Source organism: Eptatretus burgeri, chromosome 7, assembly GCF_056783735.1.
Source record: "Eptatretus burgeri isolate ZD-2024b chromosome 7, Ebu_testis_v1, whole genome shotgun sequence".
Lineage (NCBI taxonomy): Eukaryota > Metazoa > Chordata > Myxini > Myxiniformes > Myxinidae > Eptatretus > Eptatretus burgeri.
Window position 1 is genome coordinate 50,351,591 of NC_140967.1, and position 23,295 is coordinate 50,374,885.

At 40.3% G+C, this 23,295-nt stretch overlaps 1 long non-coding RNA gene across 20 annotated transcripts in view; it reads right to left on the bottom strand.

Annotated features, from left to right (window-relative positions):
• The window catches only part of LOC147023245 (uncharacterized), a 232,480-nt gene that overhangs the window by 31,809 nt on the left and 177,376 nt on the right, over positions 1-23,295 (bottom strand). For 13 of the 20 annotated variants that reach the window (XR_015060093.1, XR_015060088.1, XR_015060101.1 and 10 more), the window contains 2 exons: positions 22,374-23,284; positions 21,989-22,036 (listed from right to left, as the gene is read on the bottom strand). This is a non-coding gene — a long non-coding RNA (uncharacterized LOC147023245). The remainder of the gene's footprint in view (positions 1-21,988; positions 22,037-22,373; positions 23,285-23,295) is intronic. The other 7 variants (XR_015060097.1, XR_015060100.1, XR_015060103.1 and 4 more) reach the window with 6 other exon arrangements.

A 23,295-nucleotide genomic window follows, 5' to 3' on the forward strand; every position in this document is an offset into this window, starting at 1 on the left:
AACACACAGACACACTTTCAAATATATATATATATATATATATATATATATATATATATATATATATATATATATATATATATATATATATATACACATAGTATAAGATTGGAACGGTTGGGATTACACATTTTTAAAGAAGGCGCTTCTAGCCAAAAGTAAAAAACTAGATTGACTGCTCATTTGAGCAAAAAAGCGAGAACCGACCAGGTCTCAGGCAACATTTTGCCGGCTTCGCAGCCGGCTTCATCAGGCACAACAGACTGTCTATTGTCGTTGTCGGATCCGGATCTTCACCAAAATTGAATCACTTTGTCCTTGTCACACACCCAACTTGTACACAAAATTTCATCCAGATCCGTCCACAACTTTTTGAGACATCCTGCAAACAAACAAGCAAACAGACAGAAAGGTGTGAAAACATAACCTCCATCACCTTTGGTCGTGGAGGTAATGACTGTTACATTGCAATAATAAGTGCAATTACTCCAACTTTTAAGGGCTTGTTGGAGGAGAAACCCGTTTTCTACGACCAGCTTGCAGAAGTGCTCAGGGAAGTACTGGTTAAAGATAGACTATTCTTGTTCGAAGACTTCAACACGTGGGTCAGTCAAGGTACAGGTACATGCAGGGTGAAGTCATAGGCCACAATGTCATTGGTATTTGCAACTCCCAAGGACTTATGTTGCTATATCTGTGTTCCTGTTTTGGTCTTTCCATTGCAAATAGCATATTCACCTATGCAGACGTACACAGGACACTAGTGTGTGCAAGAACTCGGCTTTGAGTCCATTGCTCAACCAGGTGGCATCTAAAACCATGCAGCGTACGTCTTAATGTGGCTCCGTTGCAAGTACCAGCCAAGTCGCAAGAACTTTCTTCAACTCTAAGCGAAGTTCTACCAATAAACCTGACCAGCAAATAAGCTGAACGATGGGGATTCCTTAAAACCATTATATACATCACAGCTAAATCAGTGCTGGGAATTCAAAAACGTCAGCATAAGGATTGGTTTGACTCAAATGATGAAGCCATCACGAGTGTCCTGGATTGGAAAAGAGAGGCTTTTGCAGCGGTTCTGGGCTTAGAAACACCAAAAAACAGAGTTCACCACCAGCAGATCAAGAGCCTATGCCAGCGGGAGTGAAGAAGAATGGAGAATCAGTGGTGGATAAACAACCCAAATAAACTAACAAGTTTGCAGAGAAGCATGACTCTCAAAACTTCTTCAAAACCATAAAGTTCCAAACAAAGAGTAAACCTCTTGGGCACCAACCCATAAACTCTGCCACTGGCGACTGGCTGACACAACGAGAAGACATCCTCAATGGCTGGGAAGAATGTTTTAAGAACTTGCTTAATCAACACAGAGATGTTGATAGGTTATTCATCAATTGAGTTCCAGAGACCCATTCTCTGTGAACTGGCAGTGGATCGAGATGTGGATGAGGTGGTCAAAGCCATAAATCAGATGGCCACTGAGAAAGCCCCAGGAGAAGATGGCATTCCACCTGAGGTCCTGAAGAAAGGTGGACCTGCCATATTCAAGAGTCTCCATCAGCTCATTCAGTGTATATGGCAAAATCAATGTGTTCCTCAGGAATGAAAATATGACACCATTATTGCCTTGTTAAAAAAGAAGTGTGCTTTTACATGTGGAAACAGCAGAGATATTACCCTGCTCTCGGAATAATATGTTATGCTTAATGACTGATCACAAAAAAAAAAAAACAACAAAAAAACTCATGTCAGAGCAGCTGCACACACGACACAACAGTGTTTGTAAAGTAATCCACTGGCACATCTCCAAAAACTTTGATATCCCAGTTCCAGAAAATTTGTGGGAACATAACCACAAAAAAAAAAATCACTGAAAACACGGAATTACCGCTCATGTCCGACCTAATGATCGAATCGAGCGTGAACATCAAAAACAAAGCATTGCGACAAAAAAATAGAAGGCATTGCTAATTGAGGTGCTAATACCAGTGATTTTGGACTAAACAATGAAGAAATCAAGAAAATGACCAAACACCAAGACCTCAAGAATGAAGTGAAAAGATCCTGGAAGCTGAAGAATTCCAAAATTGTACCAGTGGTAGTTGGAGCGATGGGAATGAAAAAGAAGAACCTTACAGAGATATTAAAAACCATCCCTGGGGATATTACTACAAATAAAATGAATGACAGGTATTTTTTTTTTGTATACCTTGTCAAGGCTCGTATGAGAGCGAACACACAACACAGAGCAAAGGGGGGCAAGAGACAAAAGGGGTGTGGGAAGGACAAAACAGTAAGGAACAGAGACATTAGGAGATCTGTGGAAGGGAGAGGGATGGGACGGGGAAAATGGGGTATACAAGATGGACACGACAGGGATTTTCAGGAAGGAAAGCAGGGAATTTGAAGGAGGTGGGTTTAGGGTGGATCAACGGGGGTAGGAAAGATTGAGGATTTGGATGGGGAATGATAAGAGGTGGTGGTGAACAGCTGTTTTGAAGGCCAGGAGGGAAGAATGGGATTGAACAGAGTGAGGGAGTTTATTCCAAAGGCGGGAAAAAAGAGGAATGAAAGAGTGAAGGTGAGTCGTGATTCATGATTTTGGTAGTTTTAAAAGAAGGGGGTTGTTGGCGGACATTGAGCACCCTGCGGATATATGGTGGGGACAAATAGCAGACAGAGCGGGGGGGGGGAGGGGGGTTGAGACCAGAGAGGAGACAGAAAGACCACCAACTTGCCTGCGGTGAGAGAGTGAGAGGCCCAAAGACTCAGCCTCATTGTGGGAGATACAAATGTTCCGAAATGCCTTGGTTTCCACTGTGTGAAGCCGTGAAAGGTGAGAGTCAGGAGCACCAGCCCAGAGGGGAGAGCAGTACTCCATCAGGCTGTGGACGAAAGCTTTGTATGTGGTCAGGAGCTCAGGTGGGCCGAGGAAGGACTTTGCATGCCGGAGGATTCCCAGTCGGCGACTGGCTTTGGAGGCCAGGTTGGAAATGTGGCTTTCCCAGGAAAGGTCATGGCAGATAGTAAGACCCAGAAGCTTGAATGAAATGATTTCTTCCAGAGGATTGTTGAGAAAGTCGATGGGGGAGGGGGGAGGTTCCAAATGGTCCTTTTGGAGAGACATCGTGAGAGTGTGAGATTTGTCCGGATTGAAAGACATGTTCCACGTGTAGGACCAGCTTGTAATTTTTGCCCAGATCTGCAGAGAGCGAAGAAGCTGCTGCCTGCAGGTCTGAGGGATGGCAGATGGTACGGCTGAGGGTGGAGTCATCAGCAAAGAGATAAAGAGGATTTTCCAGGGTCGGAGAGATCATTGATGAAAACCAGAAAAAGAACAGGGTTCAGAACACTGCCTTGAGAAACTCCAGCCTGGAGAGGAAGAGGGGATGAAAGAACTTCATTCAGGGCCACACGTTGGCTGCGACAGGATAGGAAGTCAGTGAGCTATGAGAAGAGATGGCCATGGATACCATAGAAAGAGAGTTTCCTGAGCAGGGTACCAGATCGTGTCCAAAGCATGTGATATGTCTCGGGATATGGCTCTGATTTCATGTCCGGCATTGAGGACCTCAATCCATTGTTGGGAAAGCAGAAGCAGCATGTCTAGGATAGAGTGACCTGGTGTGAAACCAAATTGATGATCAGAAATCAAGCCATTGGAGAAGAGGAAGGATTTAATGTCTGAAGTGATGATGGATTCCATAACCTTGCTGATGATTGGGAGAAAGCTGAGTGGTCTGTAGTTGCAGGGATCTGTTTTTGCACTTTTTTGTGCAGGGCAGTAATGTTTCCTGATTTCCAAGCAGATGGCAGATGACCTTGAGCAAATGAGAGGGTGAATAGAACAGAGAGAGAGTCAGCAAGAGCAGAGGAGCAGGTTTTTAGGACACGTGGGCTGATACCGTCTGGACTGGTTGCAGAATCTGAGTTGGAAGCTGTCCCGGGCTCAGTGACGATCCCGAGGAGAGCCCTCAGCACAAAACTTTGAGAACAAAACTTCACACGTTGGTCCATGATTCGTGACCAGCTTACTGAAAACACCTTACCGAAATGAAGGAGGATACTTTGATCCCACCCTGGGAGGACTCCATTGCACATTCTGAAGCCCGCATGTGTACAGACAAATCAACGACACACACACATGGTTGTGGATACTTTGAGACCTAATAGGTCTCTGTTTCACCTCCCTAAACCCACCCACATGTGAAGATAGCAGGCAACAAAAGCGTCTTGCATGTGTACACACACACACACACACACACACACACACACACACACACACACACACACACACACACACACACACACACACACACACACACACACACACACACACACACACACACACACACACACACACGTCATGTGACAGGAAGAAAAAAATTGGTTCTGTAATTGAGAAAACACGTTCATACAGCGAATGGCTCAGAAATCGGGTGTTATCAAATGTATTTTGTTGTACAAGAAAACAAACATAGCATAGTAAGCAAAGCATTTAGTGTTGTACTTCTCAATGTTGAGAAGTACAGCACGAAAAGCTTTGGATAAGATGTCGTGTTTGTTTTCTTGTTTATTAAAGTCATGTAATGCCAAACATCTCTCCTTTATTTCAAATGTATTTTGCTTTGAAACCCACAAAGAGAAAACATACCGAGTCATAGAAAATAACCAATTTCTTTGGAAAGTCACGAGGATAAAGGAAAACATGATCACTCATACGCTGCTGAGGTTAACAAGTTCGAATTGCAAACATCTCCCGTGGGAGTTCATTCGTACAACTCTCAGGTGAGCGATAGCACAGATGACAGATAGTCTTGAAATTTGGTAAGATTTTCATCGCTTCAGAAAAAGAAACCAGAACACCTCACAAGAGTGAGGCTAGTTTCATATCATCATTTGCGACTTAATTTTGCGTTGGGCATTGCCCAGCGCATTTACTTTAATTTTGTTAACAATTTTAAGAAAATGGGCTGAAAGGGCCGTTTCTCGAGACAAAGGGCTGGAATCGCACTTTGGGCTCAGTTAAGGCCTGGGGAATGGTTTCTAGAATATACCTGTCAAGTTTGGTTCAGTTCCGTCCACTAATAACCGAGAAATAACAATTTTTAAAAATGGGCCGAAAAGGCTATTTCTCGGCCCAAAGGGCTGGAATCGCACTTTAGGCTCACTTAATGCCTGGGGAAAGGTCTCTAGAATACACCTGTCAAGTTCGGTTCGGTTCCGTTTATGAACAACCGAGAAATAGCAATTTTTAAAAAATGGGCCGAGAGGGCTGTTTGTTGGCCCAAATGGCCATAATCTCACTTTAGGCTCAGTTAATGCCTGCAGAGTAACCTCAAGAATATACCTGTCAAATTTGGTCCGGTTTCTTTCACGAATAACCGAGAAATAGTAATTTTAAGAAAATGGACCGAAAGGGCTGTTTCTCAGCCCAAAGGGCTGGAATCACACTTTGGGCTCAGTTAATGCCTGGGGAATGGTCTCTAGAATATACCTGTCAAGATTGGTTCCGTTCCGTTCAATAATAACCGAAAAATAACAATTTTTGAGGAAATTGGCCAAAATGGGCCGTTCCTCCACCCGAAATCACACTTTGGGCTCTGTTAATGCCTGCGCATATGTGTCTCATATATGAGTCGAAATTCGATAATGCGTTACCAAAAGCGTGACAGCCGGTCAGAAAAATCATATTCAAATAATTCTGCTCAATTCGTCACTTCTGGAATCATTTGAGACCACATTTTTGGGTTTCACTCATTATAAACGCTTCCAGTCACTGGAAAACGAAGAAAATATAGAATGTTTGCCAAAAAAGTGAGGTTAACGTGCGTCAGGTTTGACCGAAATATGAGGGGATAAAATGCCGTTTTTCACATAATAGCAGAGATATCACGGCCATTATGGGCTTACTCGGCACACGTCTATCGCGTCATCACTTCTGTTGTACCTCGTTCACGTGACCTGCAGACCACTTTCACGCACGTAAGAAATTGACAGACCTGCATCATCAGTTTCGTCGGGCGTTGTTTTGCACGATCAACCATCAATAGAGGCGATTCATGCAGATCGGTATACTACAATTACGATGCAATACATATAATTGATATCTTTATTGCAATGCAGCTAGATAGTAAAGCTTATCATCATTTATGCTCCCCCGTGAAACTTTGACGGACACATATTACGCACGTGAACAGAGGAAACATCGCTCCGTATGAGCAATTCGTCGATCTTTCTGGCGAAACGTGTTGCAGAACAAAGGATTCTGAACATATTCTCTGGGGGAAAGGCGATTAAAAGGAAAGGCAATAGACGTATGCGAGTACGGCTACTAGGGGTATGCAAATGCGTTCTACGCAGACATCACAAAACTAGTGCATCGGAATCAACGTTTTTCAGAACAAGATATGTAAAATCGGACAAACGATGAATTTCGATGCCGCGCACTTTATTACTATACGGACGTGTCCTACGATATGTAACTACGTAGTGGGAATAGAATATTCGACACTGGGCAAAGGTACCCAAAAAAAAGAGGCAAAATTATAGCGTACCGAATTCCATGAAGGCAATGTAACGCATTAGAAAATTTTGACTCATATGCCTGTAAATTTTCATCAAATTCTGTTCATGAATAATGGAGAAATAGACGCTCAAATGAACTGTACACAAGAAAGGAGAGAACGCGAGCGGCGCTTCGACCCCGTGGGGTCTTCCACCCCACAGGATAAAGATTAAAATCTCCAAGATGCAGGATGAAACTTTTCCATCACAGCACCGGCATACCCAAGCATGAGGGCATACACATACACCTGTGGAGAGTCCCTAAATTATGGAGCACACACCTCCGCCACACAATGCCTGATCCACAAAAACATATCGGGCTCAATAAGTTTTTGAAATCTCATGCTATATATCGTTTTTGCCCCTATCTCTCAATGGTGAAGAATCACTTAAGAAACTAAATAATTCTCTTATCTGGATCCGGATCTTCACCAAAATCGAATCAACTCTTCTTGTCACACACACCCAATGGGCCCACCAAGTTTCGTCTGAATCCATCCACAACATTTTGAGATATCGTGCTATGTATCATTTTTATCCCGATTTCTCAATGGCGAAGAATCACATAAAAAATTCTCGTCGTCAGATCTGGATCCGTCCACAACTTTTTGAGATATCCTGTACACAAACAAACAGACAAACAAAAACAGACAGAGAGAGGTGAAAACATAACCTTCTTCCATCATGCTCCCTATCGTTTTTGGCCCCATCTCTCAATGGTGAAGAACTACTTTGAAAATTAAATAATTCTTGTGTCCAGATCCGGATTCGGATCTTCAGCAAAATCGAATCAATTTGTCGTGGTCACACACCCAATCTGTCCACCAAGTTTTGTCCGAATCCGTCCAAACTTTTTGAAATATCGTGCTATATATATTAGATTAGCCTGATCTCTCAATGGTGAAGAATCACTTTAAAACTTATCGGATCCAGATTCGGATCTTCACCAAAATTGCATCAATTCTTCCTTGTCACACACCCAATGTGCCCACCAAGGTTCGTTTGAATCCGTCCACAACTTTTTTATCATGCTATATATCATTTTTGGTCCGATCTCTCAATGGTGAAGAATCACTTAAAAAAAATTCTGGTAGTCGGATCTGGATCCGGATCTTCACCAAAATCTAATCAGTTCGTCCTTGTTGCACACCTGACATGACCACTAAATTTCATCTGGATCCATCCACAACGTTTTGAGATATCCTGCAAACAAACAAGCAAACAGACAGAAAGGGGTGAAAACATAACCTCCATCACCTTCAGTGGCGGAGGTAAATATACCCATATATGTACCTATACCTTTTAGCAACTGCCGACTGTCCGTCCTGATTGGGATAGGAACTGTACCACTGTCCACTGTCGGGTGCTCGGCAAGCGGCTTAAGCACTCAAATGAAATGGTTGGCAAGCAATAGCGATGTTAAAATGCCCAAATGATGTCCAAATTAGACAAATGAACACTTTTTTTTAGCAGTCAGATCTTCTGGTAAGTTCAAATCTGGAGCTTAAAATTTGTAATTCGGCTTAGTTTAAGAGATTCTCGAGGTTATTCAGATTCGGAAATGCAATAAAGCCATGAACGCTCATGTCTCCGGGTGTTTATAAGCATTGCGATGTACCCAGTGATTCATAGCTGTGATGAACAGGCATTCGATAATAATATGAGTGAGGAAAGTGATATAAGATACTTTTTCGTTAAGAAATTGATGCTGCTTGTTCCAAGTCAAGGCATGGTTGAGCAGGCCAAAAAACATGGCGGCTTCAGACCCCAGCGAGGTTACCCAGGAAACGCATTCAGACCCCTTATAGAGCGAGGTGGCTGAGGATTGCCAGAAAAAGGATATAATTAAATAAGGCCATTATTTATCTTCAAAAGGGGTGCTTTAAATAACCGAAACACCAAATTTTCAATCTTGTACTTCCTTGGAGTTCCCTTGGTATCAATGCAAAGTTTCAGGTACTAGATTTCATGGTTCTGGAGTTATGGAGGACACACACACACACACACACACACACACACACACACACACACACACACACACACACACACACACACACACACACACACACACAAACACACACACACACACACACACACACACACTTATTAGTGCAGATACAAAGTTCAACTTACATAAGATAATCAAAAAATTTCAATCCGGGATAGCTTTCCATGAAATACTTCAGGAAAACACAACACATGCGAAGTTACAAAACTGTCAAAAATTTTTTTTTTTTTAATTGCATATTTCTAATTTTATAGCTTTGAAATCAGTTGTTTCACATAGAAAGTCAAGTATAGTGAGTGTACAAATGCTAGACACTACATAAATGATTATTACAACTTTTGTTAGTGTATTTATGTCATGCAAATTTCAAAATTTTAGAGATTTTAATTTATCCTTTCGCACATAACACATGAAACACTAATTATCAAAATGTTCTTTAAAATGAATGTAATTTAAGGAATTCCAAAGTGGTTTTGTTTTCGAAGCTAGAATGCTTATTTCATCCAAAAGTTCCCAAAGGTCTACTGAAGCTTTGTTATTGTGATGATGGCGCCTGTATTGTGTGTAACACACAAAGCGTCACACGTAATGTTGCATTTACCCAGTTGTACAATTTATTGCTGATTTTGAATATCGGTGTTGAATTTATCGTGAACATGTCCACCTACATCAGCTACTTCTGGAACTGGAGGTTGTTTTGCAGACCATATCCTGAGGCTCGTTGTCAAGGATGTCAACTGGTACTGGCCACCTCCATAGACCACTACGCACTGATTCCACAATATGGTGAAGAATCACTATAAAAATTAAATAATTTTCGTATCCAGATCCGGATTCGGATCTTCACAAAAATAGAATCAATTTGTCCTTGACACATGCTCAACATGCCCACCAGGTTTCAAACGAATCCGTTCACAACTTTTTGAGATATTGTGCTATATATTAGTTTCGCCTTATCTCTCAATGGTGAAGAATCACTTTAAAAATTCTAGTCGTTGTATCTGGATCCAGATATTCACCAAAATCTAACCAGTTCATCCTTGTCACACACCTAACCTGCCCATCAAATTTCATCCGGATCCGTACACAACTTTTTGAGATATCCTGCACACAAAAAAACAGACAGAGAGGGGTGAAAAACATAACCTCCTTCACCTTCGGTGGTGGAGGTAATAAGGGATAAATTCCAGGCACCATTTTATAAAAAAAATCCAACATGCCATGACCATTTCAAGCCATGTCCCCAACCAAAAATATAAAAATTACAAAGTATGTTAATTAAATAGATGGCCTTCCAGTGTTAAGGATACCAAATACACAAGCATGCCACCACTTTACACAACACAATGCATAATTATATGGAACATACACACAACTATTAAGTCACATGAATAGATAAGTCAATATACAAATCCCTGTGCTGTAAACCCCAATAAATAAACACCGCTATTGCTGCATAAAGAACACCATAAAATTACAAACCAGGGAGTGGAAATAAACAAGAACACATGCTACCCACAATGAGCATGCATACACTACTTTATCTGCTCTCGCCACCAGTTTATGTGACAGCGAAATGAAACATACAAACAAATATACAGCACAGGTCACAGTGAACATCACCCAATAAATTAATAAAGGAGATTTCGAGTTTGCTTACATTAACACAGAACATGCAAACACAGAACATGCTGGGAGTATGGAAGAGATCATGAAAATAATGCCACTCATGGTTTACCAATTATGGGAAGGCATAAAAGCACATCGGTTACATACACACCATCCTGAATACAAGTGACCCAAATCTTTGTCAAATGAAATATACAAACACACCACTCAAAATGCTTGCACATAAAAAGCACAGATAACATTTTACATACTTGCCACACAATACACATTACTCCATATGCTGAGCACACAAAACATACAAACACCCCTCCATTTGCTCACTGGGCAAAATGTCTGCACACTACTCGATATGCTCACCATGTGAAAAATACAGACCCTACTAAATAAAAATGTTCGCCACACAGAGTGAGATAGACATAGTGCACCAATGTCATCCTAATTGTAACAAATGTATGAAATGAAAAATGATCACACCATGTTTGCCTCCCATAAATTTGGACACATTTGGTGCTTATGAAAAGATACAAACATTTCTGTGACTAAAAGCAACCATGGACAGGTTTGCCACTCTGTCACAAAATATTCACAGGAATGAAACCCCTCATGAAGCAACCATAGAAATGAAAGCAACAACAATGAAGGGTAAAGTTATAAACAAATCTTTGCCCACTTAATCAAATAAAAAAGCAATCAGAGATTGCAAATCCTCGCCAGAACTTTTTTTGAGTGGTGTATTTTTATGTTTTAGGGTAAATCCAATATAGCTGCCAAACCATGTGACCTATGACATCATATGTGTGAACCTTTTGTTCCTCATGGACAGGTGGTCATACATGTAAAGTTTAACCTCGATCTGTTCAGCCATTTCAGAGAAGATTTTTGAAGGTATTTTAAAAAAAAAAGGCTGCCGAATCACGTGATCGATGACATCATCATAAAAAAAATTGTGGACCATGATTATATCCCTAGATGACCCTCAAACATTTTCATACTGATCGGATGTGGCGTTCTACATATGCAATGATGTCATAATGAAGGCACCTATGATGTCAAAAAAGCACACATTCCCCATGAGGAGTACTTGCGATGTGCCAAGTTTTCAATATTTTCCTTGGTGCAGTTTCAGAGACACAGAAGTCCAAAGTTTTTCCAATATGGCTGCCACACCACGTGTTCTATGGCGTCATAATTATCATTAAAACATTCTGCATGAATAGTCATACCAATGGTGAAAATTTTGTCTCAATCTGACAAACGGTTGCAAAGAAAAACACGAAAGTTCTGCGCGGACGAACAAACAAACAAACGGACCCAAATGCAATACCCTCTCCTTTGGCATGGGTAACAAGATGCTTTGGACATATGAGGCTCGAATACAAAATAAGTTAATGGAAATACAAGTGCTATCTGCAATAGATATTTTGGCTTGACTTTGTGATGCCTCAATTTGGAACAGAGATTTTTTAGAATGGTAAATATTCTTTCCAAAATGCAAAGCAGCTAGTTATGTTATCATGGTGCATGGTATAGTACACGGAGGCTATTGGGTAATTGAATTAATGAGTTGAAGCTATGAAGTTAAATGTTCTGCCGCGTGAACTAGCAAACGAGTATTTTACTTCATGAGATATAGACAGACACGCACAAAGTGTAAATTGAAGTGGAAACATTTCAAGGGCATGTGTTATGTTTTTTCCCTGTTTATGGAAACTAATGGGTATATTTATTATGAAACCATGGATGTTGAATTTAATGTTTCACCAGATGGTATTCATAGAATACTCACTCCGTGCGGTCTTGAGAAGGACTTGGTGCAAGCCAACTCTTCGGGTGGTACATTTGCCATTCAAAAATTGAATTCAAATCAAATGGAAAACCAAATGAAATAGGTCCTGCATTGGCGTCATCAGAAGGAACCCGAACAAGTAAAAAGCAAAGATGAAGTCATCAGGATAAACCTGGATAGGATTCACATTTCGGCTGCTACTCCTCTACCCTCAAACCCATCCATGTGCAACCAAGTGAGCCTTATTCAAAAAAACAAAACCAAATCAACAAGAACGCAGATTCAAAAAATGAAATAATTCTGGCTGTCAGATCATGCATGCGATCAGGTTGAAATTTAAAACATATATGCACCACCATTGCTGGATCATAATTTTGAAATTTCATGTCGATTGATGCAGCTGTTCAAGAAAGAATTTTAAAAAGATTTCCTTCAATCCAATTTGGCTGCCAAACCGTGTAACCTATCAATTAATCATGGACACCCTGATATCCCCAAGGCTTGAGGAGCATGTGTGGAAGTTTCCCCTCGATATGTCAGGCCGTTCTGGATATTTTTCAAGGTTTTAGGGTAAATCCAATATGGCTGCCAAACCATGTGACTATGACATCATAGGTGGGGAATTTTGTGTTCCTCATGGTTAGGCGGTCAGACCTGCAAAGTTTCTCCTCAATCTGTTCAGCTGTTTTGGAGAAGATTTTTGAAGGTTAAAATATATTTTATATCCTCGGAGGATCCTTTTATATCCTGTCATCCTTCCGAGGTCGGCAAAATGAGTGCCAGCATGCTGGTATACTGTGTCGGAGTAGCGACCCATTCCAGGATTATGTCCAACAGTCAAGGAGACTGCTTAAGCAGCACCAATGCTCAGCACAGAGTATGGTTCCAATGGATGGATATATATGTATGTATATATATATATATATATATATATATATATATATATATATATATATATATATATATATATTTACACACATATCTGCCGAACCATGTTACCGTTGATGTAATCGTTTTTTTGCTGTTGACCAATTTATCCCTCGATGACCCTCAAAAATTTTCATACTGATCGGATGTAGCATTCTACGCATCCAATTATGATGTCATAATGAAGGCACCAATGACATTTTTAAAAAATCACACTTATTCCTCATGGGAAGTGCTTGATATGTACTCATGGGGGGAGTACAATTTTTTCCATGGAGAGGTTTCAGAGATACAGAGGTCCAATGTTTCTCATTTTTTTCCAGCATGACCTATAACGTCATAATTATCATTAAAACATTCTACATCAGTAGTCAAACCGATGGTGAAAATTTAGTGTCATCCGACTGGTGGTTCCAGAAAAAAGGGACAAAATGCAGATATGCACATACGGGACCGATCACTTAAACCCAATTTTCGCTTCGCGAGTGTGTACTAACAAATACCACAAGTAACAAAGCTAAACAATACACAATGTGAAAGCACACATAACAAAAATAGAGTCAAACAGTCGTTCAGCTGTCAAATGACATCCGATGCAATCGTCACTGATTCGAGTTAGCAGAAATGACATTGCAACGGTGACCATGCGATGGACACGTGGTGAAATCTTCCACCAGGATTATCATCGATTTCGTAACGGATTGCCCTCAGAGACCTTACGTTGTCTGCCGGGAAAGCCGAACAGATCTTTGCTTCAGCTTCCGACGTACAGAACATCTAACGAGATCTGGCACCTCCGGTGATTTCCCCAATTAATTAGTATTTTGGGCCAAGTGAACCTCAGGGAAACATACCGCAATTTTCCAACCTTTTGAGGGTTTTGCTGAAAATTCCCCATGGCCACGAGTTTAACTTGTACCACGGTTATAATTCTAAATCGTGAACCATGCACAAGACCAACATTCCAATGCTGTCGAACAGGTTTAATAAACCAGGTAATGAGGGATAGGGAGAACAAAGGTGAAGGCACACGTATCACAATTATTATTCATGACACTATATAAATCCCACTTGCCCAGGACATCTCGACGGCTTATGGGTCATCTTTAAGCCTTCGCCACACAAAAGTTTAGACAGGGTGAGGTCACAATACAATGAAAGAAAAACCTTATCCCTACATGAAGCCTGCATAGGTCAGTGCTGTTGGTTCAAGTGGGGAGTTAGATGCCAGAGCTTTTTGGCGGTAAGATATGTGTCTCGCACCGGGCGGGTCCAGGCCCTGTGGTCTCTTTGTCTGGCGTTGAGTCCTATCTCTCTCTCTGGTCTGCCGCATCCCACTGGCTGAACTCTACACGATGTCTCCATAATCTGTCCTGCATCTTGAGCTGCTCAGTGACGATCCTGCGAACCAACTCTCAGGATCAGCTCCTCGTTGCTGAACTGCGAGCCTCAACTGCCCCGCTCTGTCTCTGCCACCTCGGCTTCTCTTACCTTGTGACTGAGCTGATTTGCTATCTGGCCAGCCTCTTGAGGCTCTCACCATGCACATTGTTATAAGCAGTTTCAGGCGGTTCCGGCAGTTTCCCAGCAAGGGCTACATTTCTCTTCTTAGTGCAGATCGTGAGAGGTTTCCTTTGCCATCACCGAGGAGGAGAGAAGGGAGGAGGAGGGTTTACAGTTCGCCACATTTACGGAGCTAGTTGAATGGCAGTATCCCAGCAGGGCTCAACATGAATGCTTTTGTAACAGCCCATAAGGAAAAGTCCATTTTGGGAAGGACACCCTCCCCCACCCCTCCCCCCCAACCAAACTGCCCCAAAGACATTTAAAAAAAAAATTAGATACCTCAAATGATAGTTGTAAACTGAGCACTCAACATGAACCACAAGAACATTTTGACAATACAAATGAAGCGTTTTCTGAAAACTGAGAATTCAGCAAGCAATAATGTTGTGAGATTCTGAGGATGAAGCAACGACACTGGAAGATCATGAATACAAACCAATGGTATTGCGAGATTCTGAGGATGGACCAATAGAATTGCAAGATAAGACTCTTGCATGTTAATTAACTTGAAGTCGAAGAGCTTGTTTCTCATGCCCGAGCATATATTCGAGTCTCAGAAAAAGCAGCGATCTGATTTTTTTCAAATAGGAATAAAAAATTACTTTCTTTTGGGATTGAGTCATCAACAAAAATAAAAACTGAAGAAGATAAGGCACAGTCACAAACAAAAAAAACCCAGAAGCTGAGTTATAAAAAAACAAGAGATCAAGAGTTTCAATTCCCTTGGAGGTTAGTTGAAGGAATCCCTATGGATAAATAAGAACCAGCAGAAGATGTACTGCAAGATACGTATCTGAGGCCGACAATGTACTGCCAGATGCATACCTGCAAGTATGTATCAAGTACATATCTGATGTAGAGCATGACCCCTTTGCTATCACTCACAAGAATAGCTGTGATCGACACCAATGCAGGTAGATGGAATGATCTGAGTTGAAGGTCATTGTCAAGTTTCTGCCTTCACCACAGAAAGCCACGGAGTGGGAAGAAAACCCACCCAAAGCTCCTACTAGTGGTGGAGCTGATTCTTATTTTGGTCTTCGCCACTGTTAGTTGTGAGTGTGATTTCACTGCTATGAATCAGATCAAGAATGTTTGGAGGAATAGCCTGTCTGTGGAGATGATGTCAAAACTGATGTTTATTTCGATTGAAGTGCCAGATGTGGGAGAATACCCTGGTGGATGGAGCATTGGTTGAAGACTTGGGAGAGAGCCAAGCACGCTGCCCAGGATTAAATCACTGGGAGAGGGTGAGTGTGGAAAGAGAGGCACCCTGCCCCAGGATTAAATCGCTGCTGAGTGAGAGGACAGCAAAGACGTTTGACAAATGGAACTCAGGAAGACATACTTGTATCCAGACTTGATACTTGCGAATCATTCCATGCCAATTCAAATTAATTTGCAGTGAATGGGAATACTTTTATGAAAAATAAAATTTAGCCTGCGTATCGTGTGTCAAACCAAGCAAAGTAGATCGTAAAATTGAGTTTAACTTTAAAAATGTTTTCTCTTTTTATTATTCTCTCGACTTATGTGGATTGAATCGAAAAAATGTCTTCATTAAGTGGGGAAAACATAGTTCCAGCAAGCAAAAATCTGGTTCAGACAAATTAATTTTCCCTGCATTTGCTGAAGTTAACATCGAGCTCTGTCCCAAGTGATCAGTCTGTTTTGTTAACTTCTGTAACTTCTCACTTTAGCTCTGGAACATGTTGATCTGGTTTTTCTACCATGCTTGAAGATGGAATCAGTTTGGCTGAGTTTGAACAAAAACAACAAATAAGTGACGGTTTTTATTGCCTTTGTCTTCTATGATGAATTTATCTTCACTGAATGTTAATAGCCCACTCTCACCTACATAACATTGAATATTTAACTATACTGCTTACCCAACATCATTAATATAGCATATTTTCAGAGAACTTGGTAAAATCCATCCATTGCCAGGTTTAAATTCTGTTCAAGATATTATAAACAAAAACCTATGACAGTTTCAGAGATTAAACAGAGTAAGAATAATTATTTGTACCTATGGTACAACCAACCACTCAAAAGTTACCTATTTCATGATATACGGCTTTTGAAAATGATGACTGCAATTTTTAATTTCACCAGATGAAGCCATGCTGTAATAGTATAGTACTGGATGTGAAAAGTTATAGTTTATTGAGCATTTAAATAAAATAACAACAAATCAAAAAGCAAGCAAAATAAAATATGATGAAAAGATTGTGAAAGTAGTGCCAGAATATATAAATCAACATGGATATAAAGCCAGCTGTCCTGACTGAAATAACAGCTCGATAGCATCGAAAAGGCAAACCCCATCCACAGCCACTTTTGACTCAAGCTAAATTTGACAAAAATAACAAGCAAAAAAACCCCAAAAAAAACAACATATCAAAATTTACATTAGCATTCTTCATATTCTCAAAATAAAGGATGGCTGAAAATTTGATGACAGAAGCTTAAATGGTAAAAATGTTATGGCCTGGACAGACAGACAGACAGACAAATAAATAAACAAACAAGAAAAAGATGTTGTGCAGAGCATGATACTTGCAAAATCCAACCCTCCCCCCCCCACCCGTCCTCTTCAAAGTTTGCCATGGATACATCAAATTGTCCATTTCATTAAGATTAAAATTTACAATCTTAATCAAAGCTCAGGTCAATCGGATGAAAATTGATTATTTTTCAGATTGAAATTGATTATTTTAGAAGTTTGACCTTGAATTGACCTTTGACCTCAAAAAGTAGGTGGTTTCCAAATTCTGTGATACACTATGCAATTGCTCCTTAATTTTCAGGTTAATCAGATGAAAATTGACGATTTTTCAGATTAAATTTGATGATTTTAGAAGTTTCATCTTGAATTGATCTTTGACCTTTTGATCTTAAAAATAATTGGTTTCCCAATTCAGTGACAATATGCAAATCCTGTTCAAATTTCAAGTCAATCGGATGAAAAATGACGATTTTAGAAATCTGACCTCAAGATGACCTTTGACTTCAAATTCAATAGGCTTCTCAGTTGAGAATACCTCTACAACTTGGTGAAGTTTCATGAAGATTGGTTTTAAATTGCGACCTGTAGGCGATTGAGAGACAAACACACAGACAGAACAACAAGAAGACAATGTCATGCAGAGCACGACATTTGAAAAATCCATGAAACAAATTTGACCTCAAAAATAATTGGTGGTTGAATTCAATGACCAAACATGCAACTTATCTTCAAATTTCAAGTCAATCGGATGAAAACTGAGGATTTTAGAAATACCACCTGAGTTGATGACCCTGGGCCTATGTTTACCTTTTGGTCATTGTTGACCTCAAAAATAATTGGCTGGTTGAATCCAGGGACCTGAAATATAAATCATCTTCAAATTTAAAGTCAATCAGGTGAAAATTGAGGATTTTAGAAATCTCACCTAATTTTTTCAGTGATTCTTCACCATTGAGAGATTGGGTCAAAAACAATATATAGTATGATATTTCAAAAATGTATTGGGCCCGATATGTTCTCATGGATCAGGCATTACATAGTGGAGATATGTGCTCTATTGAGTGTCCTAGTTTACACATTGTAACCCACAACTTCAAGTGAAAAACAAATTATACAACTTTCAGAAAATTGTTTTAAAATACAAAACTAGAATATCTTGGTTGGCTATGTGTTAGGATACCAATTGTAAATTAGCTCACATGTAACCAATCATCTTCAAAATTCACACACCAAGTTAATTGGCCTCCACCTGCATTAAATTGTCATGATTCTGATTATTTCAGAATAAAATCAGCTGTTTCTGTAGGTTTGCTCTGTTGGGTAATGCACTTCATAGCAAAGACTCAACCATGAATCCCAAGGAGCTTTCAAAAGACTGGGATAAAGTTGTGGAAAAGCACAGATCAGGGGATGGGTATACAAATATTTAAAAGGCCTTGAATATCCTTTGGAGCACAGTTACGGCAATAATTAAGAAGTGGAAGGTGTATCGTACCACCAAGACCCTGCTTAAATCAGGGCGTCTCTCCAAACTGGATGATCAGGCAAGGAGGAGACTGATCAAAGAGGCCACCAGGAGGCCAATGGCAACTTTGAAAATGCTACAGACCTGGGTGGTGAAGACTGATCAGTGTGTGATTGTGACAACAATATCTCAAGACCTCCACAAGTCTGGTGTGTACGATAGGTGGACAAGAAGGAAGTCATTACTCAAAACAGTCCACCTTGAGTCCCGTTTGAGGTCTGCAAAAAACCACTCCCGGATATTCTTAAGCCAAGTGGCAAAAAGTTTTGTGGTCTGATGAAACCAGGATGGAACTTTTTGGCCTGAATGCAAAACGTTAGGTTTAGCACAAATCCAAAACAGCACATCACCCAAATAATACCATCCCAAATGTGAAGCATGATGGTAGCAGCATCAAGTTAATGGGATGTTTTTCATCAGCAGGGACTGGGGAACTTGTTGGGATAGAAGGGAAAATGAATGGAGCAAAATACAGAAAATGCTAGGGCAAAGCCTACTGCCCTCCACAAGAAAGTTGATTTTGGGATGGAAATTCATCTTTCAGCATGACAATGACCCGAAGCACACAGGCAATGCTGCACTGGAGTGGCTGAGGAACAAAAAGCTAAAAGTCCTTGAGTGGCCCAGTCAGAGCCCTGACCTAAATCCAAATGAAAATCTGTAGCATGACTTGAAGATTGCTGTTCATCAATGCTCCCCACACATGACTGAGCTTGAACAGTTTTGTTCAGAAAAATGGGCAAATATTGCCCAATCAAGGTGTGCAATGTTGTGAAAGACCTATCCCAAAAGGCTCACAGCTGTAATTACTGTCAAAGGTGCTTATACCAAGTATTAACTCAGGGGATTGGACACTTATTAAACCAAGATATTCTAGTTTCATAATTTAAATTAAATTTCTGGAATTTGTTTAATTTGTTTTTCACTTGGAAGTTGTGGGTTAGGATGTAAAAACAAAAGGCGGGGGGGGGGGAGTCTTATTCAATTCCAGGCAAAAAGGCAACAAAAGGTGAAAATTTTGAAAGGGGGTGTTGACTTTCTATCCGCACTGTGTATGTATGTGTGTGTGTATACTATATATATATATATATATATATATATATATATATATATATATATATATATATATATATATATATATATATATATATATATATATATATATATATATATATATACTGTTATGGTTGTGGTTGTAGATTAAGGAATTTCATTGAAAAGTTAGGATTGGATGGAGTTGTTTGGTCCGTGGACGTGTAGGAGACATCTCAATGCAAAATAAGTAGGGAAATTGTGAGCTAAAGTGTTGCGTGTCACCACATGGAGGTGGTGCCGTGTTAATTAGATAAGGATTAAGGATAATTCCGCCCAGTATGTGATTGCCCCCTGTGACGTGTTCCTATGTTTTTGCATTTACAAGGCAGCCATGAAGGAGTTACGTTTTTATAACAACCATAACCACAACAAGCAGGCAAAACATGCCAAGCAGGCAGAAGCCCCGCCTTCCCGGGTTTCGTGCCAGCAAGCCATGCCTGGAGGGGAAAGAAGGGTGGGGTTGGCAGTAGTAGTTGTGAGCAGAACGTGGCTGGGATGGAGGATCTTGCTTTGCTCTCATCTTGGCATGACAAATTGGCTGCGTAATTCTCGTGCCATGCTATGAATTGACTCGCGTGGTGGAGCAAGACGCTGGCCATTGACTCTTGGTTGGGTCAAGCGAGACCGACCTTGAAGCCTCATGTATATCACCAGAGACAGCGCCATTCTGCAGAGTGCTTCGGATCGGCAAGCGAGATCGACGCAGAAGATGCACGGCGGTCTCTGAGCCTTGGCGTTGAATTCCGCCTCACAAATTACCTCACGTACATTTTCCGCTGCAAAAGAGAAACTCGGCGCCATTTTGGGCGCGTCTACCCATGCAGGATGAAGTGCCTCGATTCCAAAGTTCCCTTAAGACCATTTCTGGACCAAGCTATGTGCCAGAATAAAGGGAGGATTTTCTTTCATTTTGTATTCCCCTTGTCTGTCCCTAACCCTGTGTGTGGAGGTACCTCGACTTTCAACCTTGTTTACTTCATGTTATTATTATTACATTTTGAATTTCCCTTGTAGATATTTTTGTTGTCATTAAATCGCCGTGTTTATTTTAAGTTGCTGTGTCAATGTATCTGTTGTGGAGTAAGAGTGTAAACCCCTTGTGCTGTGCATCCATGTGCCTCTGTTGCTCCGCCAGTGCTGCGCCCTGCCCTTCCTGCATGTACAATAATCTCTGAGGATCACGTGTCCGCTTAAAGAAAACCGCTCGGCTATCCGAGCCTGGTCGGTGTTAACCACCCGTCCACCACAATTGGGTTGGGGGATTAAACTAACCTTCAGATTCACAGGTGAAAGATGTGGGTGGGTCTTTCTTTATGATTTATATATTGACTGTTTTTGACATTTGCACGTGGTACATGCTTGGGAAACTCATTGGTATGCATTGCTGTCTGCGCTGTCGCTGACGATTTGCCACGAAGTGATGAAACCGGTCCGGCAGCTGAGGGGGTGTGTGGCATCAGGATTCTCATGTGTGTACTATTTGTGAATGTCTCTTTAGCTGTGAAGTAACTATGGGAAGGGTTTGATACAGCAAAGCACTTACTTTGTGCAGACCTTCTTGGTTGCTTTACGCAGCAATTTCGGCTCGAGGAGCATGGGTGTTAAAAAAAATGTATATATCTATCTTATATATATATATATATATATATATATATATATATATATATATATATATATATATATATATATATATATATATATATAACTAAAACTCTCATCTTGTATGTATGTATATTCCCGAAATACAGCCAAAATGGTACACGAGAGTGCAAAAATTTTCGGCCCACCTTACTCACCATTTTCCTGCGGTGCACAGTATCAAGTTTTGTTCAAATTGGGCAATGAAAAAAAATTATAAAAAAAATCAATTTCAGTCAAGTACTGTTTGGGAGAATTTGATCAATGCAAACAACCTCAACGGTATAGTTCGCTGGCGCTATCTTTTTTTTTTAAATGATTTTTTTCATCAACCGCTGTCACAACCGGAACCCAACAGGTTCACGGATCGCCTCGTATAAAATAAAACCCAGTGTGTATTTGTCTGTCCCCCACCATAAAGACGAATTTGAGCATGCTTTTAAAGGCCAATCTTTTAACACGACTGTGTGTTCACTCTGGTCTATTTTTTCGGATTAAAAAAGCCTTGTAAAACAATTTCCATAAAAGAGTAATTATGTCTCTTCTGTTGGAATTGTTGATGATGATTTCCAAACAGAGCCTCAAGGGCAGTATGCAGAAGTGTTTTTGAAAATAACAATAAATACAAGGTGCAGGGAGGTGACATTCGCTATAAGTTATGTGCAATGCGTGCAGAGTAAAACGAGTGTTAAATTACGTCTGTCGGATGTCTATTAAACAAATTAAATATAAGCTCACCTGACAATTGGCCGAGACTTCAGATTGTGGCATGCTTACAAGGCTGTACTGTTGAAACGAAACATCCCAGAATACAAAGAAAATTGGGTCAGATTTGTACATGTAGCGTTTTAAAATGATGCTTCTTCTTGCTATGAAACATCATATTTTCCAGTCTCCTTGAATATTTCGAATAAAATAACTCCAACCTGTCATTTTTGATGGGCTTTTATACAAGTATCTAGATATCTCGCAGTGCAAAAATGCCGAAGTAAATGCTGTTACCAAGCAGATGGAAAGCAAAGCTACCAACCAGTTTCCCCCTTATTTGGGCTAGTCAGGGCAACATAATCGCTCTTCCATCCATTTTGTCACTTTGAAACCTTACCCCTTCCTTTGAACTCACGGGTGGGTATGGAAGAAAGCATGAGGTGATGATGGGTAGTTCTCCTGAAATACTGGAGCAATAGACGACAGAAATGAGGAGTCTGTTTCATAGATGAGAGAATAAAGCAGGAATTTATAATTAATCTATACTAATGGCAGATACATGCAATCTTTTTGAATGGTATTGTGGGATATTTCACATCCGTAAGTGAATGAGAGAAGCAGGTACAGCCAACCCAATGTTCCTTCAAAAGGACAATAGACTCATTGATGCAATGCCACACCTATAAAACATGAGGATGAGAAATTATGGAGTTGTGTCAGGAATAAAGCATGAGTACATAGGTCTTTGAATAATTCTGTGGGCTCACTTCAATACATTTAAGGTATGGGAGAGAGATATGGCACATGTGTGATGAGCCGAATGGTCTTTTCTTTCACCTCAGCTTTACTGTATTCCCTTGTAATACAAAAACAGATAACAATGAAAACAAAACCAGCAAGAAAACAATTCTATTTGAAATTTACGTCAATGGAACATCACAGTACATCAACCACTCGCATACTGAAGGATGAATAAGATGAGAAAATGCTAATCAAATGAGAGCTATTTAGATGTCTTTAACATTCTATTGTACTGCTAAACATTAATAGGAACAGACAGATATCATTCTAAACAGGTACGCTCCCACATATCCTGTATAAATATCAGCAAAGTGAATGATTGGATGCAAACAAGAGAAATGGAAAAGTAAATGAAAGGGACAGATGTGTCAATGGGAAAAGAAGGAAGAAAAAAAGAAGAAGCAGAAATGTAATCTACACATGCAAATTTGCCAAAAGAAAGTGTGAAATAGAACATTCTTACTGGCTCCAGAGTGCTTCAGTTGGAAAACTGGACTGTATAAGGAAATATTTTTGCAGCAATCGCTGCAACAAGA